Raw genomic sequence first — 4871 nt, 5'->3', positions numbered from 1 at the left:
TCTCGCTTACTGTTTGCTGTGTGACATGTTGGCTCAGTGCATAGCATGGCTGTCTTACAAAAATTAGGTCATGGGTGCAATTCGACCTGTGGGCATCATTAGACTTGGTAGATTTTCAATACTATTCAGCTTCCAGGGGGCACAAAAGTTACATTAAAACATGATATTTCTGCAATTCTGTTGTCTTTAATAAAATGAAACTCGGTACACAAGTTCTCCATGAGAATGTGCACAACATATTGAAGCCTGGCACCAATAGCCCCACCTTGTGGCCTTTAGTAAAACACCACCATACTACTTATTAACTGCCATATCTCTTTAATGTAATTTTCCATGGTAACCAAATTCAGCAAAGTTGTACACTTGGGGATGCTGAACAAGTCTGTAGGATTTAATACAATTTCAACTGTAGGTGGCACTAAAACTTGCTGGAGCAGCAGCAGCAGCTAACAGCTTCCAGCTCTCATATGCATTTTCCTCAGGAAATGCAGATTCTAGTTTTGATTTCATCCTTTATTTAAGCAGGTTGTCTCATTGAGATTAGGATTCCTTTTTCAAGAGAGATCTGAGTACAAGAATAAACATATACTGTTTAAGTGTGGCCTTAGACACAGAATTCATACACATGTTTGACATTATTTTCACATTTAAATGACGTCGAATATCCACAGAGAGTTTAATTTTAAAGTTTTTTGGAGCTCATTCCATATGTACGGACAATAGTATTTGACAACAGTTCTTCCAAACTAAGTGGGAGCATGAGGTACAGCTAATGTTAAAATGTCCTTTGACCTGACATTGTAAGCATTGTATTTATATGTGACCAGAGGTAATGAGGCAGTTTTTGAAGTAGGGCCTTACACACATAAATAACAACATAAAATGATGCTCCCTTCTGTTGGTTAAGGTGAACCATACCACCTTTTAATATAAGATGCAATGGTGAGTGAGGAATTTATCACCTGTGATGAAATGCAGCGAACTGTGATACACAGAGTCAAGAAGTTTCAAATGTGAAGGGAGAAGCATGCATATATACAATATCACCATAATCAAATGCAGACATAGTTGTAGATTGTAAAATGGTCTTCTGATGAGTAGAAGAGAAGCATGATTTGTTTCTATACAAAAATCCAAGGTTGACCTTCAGTTTGCTTGACAGGTGTTGCACATGGGTCTTAAAAGTGAGGTGATGATGAATAAAAAAGGATCAAGAATAAGCCCTTGTGGAACACCTATTCTACCCTTAAGAACATTTGGAACCAGTGGAAACTATGACCAGATTGTACACAATTAGCTTTATGAGTCCTGCTACATAATCATATCATATAAATATAATATATTATAGCATTTATTAGGATTAACTGCTGCCCATGATCAAATGAAGACTATAGAAGATGATCAAATGTTTGCATTTCTCTTGGGGCAATTAGCTGGTGGAGGCTGTACAGGCTCTCTCTCTCTCTCTCTCTGGTAAAGAGGTGAAAAGAATCAGGTGTTTAAGAGTGCATTGCTTCAATGTAAATGAGAATAAAAAGTGTATTAGATATAATTCTCTGAATGCTTTTCTTTCTCTACCACACTGCAAATACAGTACATAACTCAATCTCAGTCCATACACTGTTAATAATAATAGTAATAATAATAACTTTATTTGTATAGCACCTTTCATTCAAATGAAGATAAAAGTGCTTTACAACAAAAGAAATACATGCACAAAGTGCTTCACATAAAAAAAAGACATAAAATTAACACAAAACATGCAAATGTACATAAGATGGAAAATAAAACCCACATGATAATATTAAGAAATACAAGTTAAAATAAAGTGAAAATAGAATACATAGAATTTGTACTTCAGTGGTTGTAATTTGAGACTTAATAAACGAAAACTCAGAAAGTATTTCGCCATGTGTACACAATCTATAAATTGGCAACTAGGTCTCTGAGGCCATAAGCATAACAAAACCACCCTTTTCCCAACAGACACAGACTCACCACCGGTCTTGATTAACTGAAATAAGCCTCTTTCAACTTACTCCAAAACATCCTCCCACGGGTTTAACCTCACTGTGAGTCTTATCTGTGTCGGCCGCAACCCGAAGCTGCCCCGGAAAAAACAAAACAAAACCAAAAAAACACCCTTAGTGGCCCTGTGATGGTTAAAAAAAACACACACCACAGTAGTCTTCTTTCTCAAACCTACCAACCACTGACCTCAGCACCCATGTAACACAAGATGGAAAATAAAACCCAACTGATAATAATAAAAATAATATAAAATAAAATAAAATGAAACTAGAATACATAGGATGCATAACATAAGATAGAGTGGGAGAATAAAACCCACTGACACATAAAATGGAATACATACTGAATAATAATAGTAAAATAAAATAAAACAAAGTTAAAACATAAATGACATAAAATATATAAAATCAAGTAAAATACCACATTTTAAAAGAATTAGCATTAACATTAGCAATTAGCATTAGTGCATAGTGTGAAACAGACTGAGAGTAAATGACAAAGGCTGCAAATAGTTGAAGGCAAATAGTTAACAAGGGAGTTAGAAATGCTGTAGCTTGTAGCCCATTAAGGGCAGTGTTTATACTTCTATGTAATTCTCCTCAAGACAGACAGAAATGAGACAGAGGGAAATGGTGTTAAATGAAGTGGAGAAATCACAACTACAGTGTGGACTTGGCAGTCACACATCACTCCCCCTGCTCCTCCTCCTCCGCTACTTCCTATTTTCTGCTGTGGTAGAGTGCAGTACTGCTATTTTATGGAGGGATCCTGTACTCAGGTAAGAGGAATATTGTTGAATTAAATACAGAATAATTATTATCAGACTTTCATGTGCCAAAAAAAAGAATCTCTCAACTGTAGCATGTGAGATTGGGTATTTAGTGCTGCACTTGTGTATTGTAGGTTTGAAGCAGGACTGTTTGAAATTAAATATTGACATACAGTACTTTACACTATATTAATAATAAGTTAACCTTGGGAGTTGGGGAGGAACACTGACTGTCTGTGTAAATACTTGACCTGCATTTATATTATACGTGTGTACAAATGGGTTCTTCATGGGTTCTTGCATCAGTGTATGACATTGTGTATATGTGAATGTGAATGTGTATCAGTGTGTGTGCTTGTGCCCTGTGAATGTACATTAAGACGGAAAGATAGAAGCAACTGAGCGCACACACACAACCTTAGTTTACTGTGCCAGTGTCTGAAATATTCATCAGTCCAAGTCTATTCTTTTGCTCTCTGATTGCTCCTTCTCATCTCTTTTCAAAATGGACTGGCTTTTATCACGCCAGCTGATGCCATTTATAAAGCATGCTGTAATGTTTTATGTTGTTGTTTCCTGCCTTCCAGAAAACTCATTTCCATACTGTATGAAAATTAACTTGTGGATGATGCTTAAGTTATGCAACGTATCACACGCCACATCTTGCCTGCTTTGCAGACTTCAAATCAAACTGCAAAAGCATTTTCAGGCAGCAGTGACACACCTCGGACACAAATTAACACACGATGTCATTCTGAATCTCTAGTAAGTTGCAAGTGTGTGTATGCTTTATTTAACATTAATATTACAGTGTTGTAAATTATTGATGAGTTGTAGTAAATTGGGTGAAACTATCACTATGCCTGTCATGTAATCATTGTTTTAACATTTGATAACTGTACAAAAGTGATCCAAATATTTAATCATGATTTAAACATGATTACATTCATCATCAATGTAGAAATCTCTGATGTAGAAAAACCCAAAAGCAATTATTGAACAATGATAAGTTTGTTGAGGCGTGTTAACTTTTATGAACGTGCATATATTAAACTACAAACATTATGAAGTATGAAGCACTGCCGACATTTACAATTACAGTAAATGTTCAAAAATTCATCCTGGTGTAAATGTTCAAATGCCATTTTTATATAAAAACCCATATTATAAACTTTCAAAACTTCCTTCTAACTTTTTTAATAATACAGTTTCATCAAATTATATTACTATAGAGGATCAGCTATATGAAAAAGAGGCAGATGGATTCACCAAATATTGACAGGTGCCTCTACAGATTCACACACAGATACACACTCACGTGCTACTGGATGCCAGTTTTAAAATTTATAAACCTGCTTAAATGTCACATGCGGGGTTGTAATTTTTTATAACAGCTATCGAAATACAGAATTCATTTTGCAGTAGCAATATAGCTGAAATGTGTTAGCAAGATGGGGTTGCATGGGCCTGCTGCTTTCACATCTCAGCTGGCAGAACCATAGTTTGCAACCTTTTTGGTTTGAGAGCCCTTAAAATAAAGCAACGTGTGTCACTGGTTGCATATATCTATGAGTTATGACAAGATTAAATAAAGAGTGATTCTCTACCTGTTTTATCGGAATATATTTTAGAAGCCTGAAGAGGTTAAATTTTTTTTAGCACCATGAACGTTTTTTCTATCCTGTTAAACATCTTGCAATCCCTCCAATTTATCACACATACAGACACCAAATGCAGGAATCTTAGTCATCAAATCACAGCGGGTGATTAGCTAGTGTTACTGGCAAGGATTGCATTACTTGATGATTCTTTATATAACAAAGTGATATTGTTGCGTAAGGGGTTGAAATGAGTCAGTGATGCTGTGCTGAGCAGGACAGAGACTGGTGACTAACAGTGATGTTGTAAGGCCATGTCCTTTTGCTGGATAACGGCCTCACACATACGCACATTTATGTACGTACACAATCCACACATGCACACACGTGTTTGAAAAAAATAAGGAAGCAAAAAAAAAAGGGAGGGAAATGGAAAAAGAAAACATTGTTCTTGAAACATCCACAGTGCCTCT

Source organism: Thunnus albacares, chromosome 9 (assembly GCF_914725855.1).
Source record: "Thunnus albacares chromosome 9, fThuAlb1.1, whole genome shotgun sequence".
NCBI classification, from domain to species: domain Eukaryota; kingdom Metazoa; phylum Chordata; class Actinopteri; order Scombriformes; family Scombridae; genus Thunnus; species Thunnus albacares.
Note: the sequence above shows the minus strand (reverse complement) of the source record.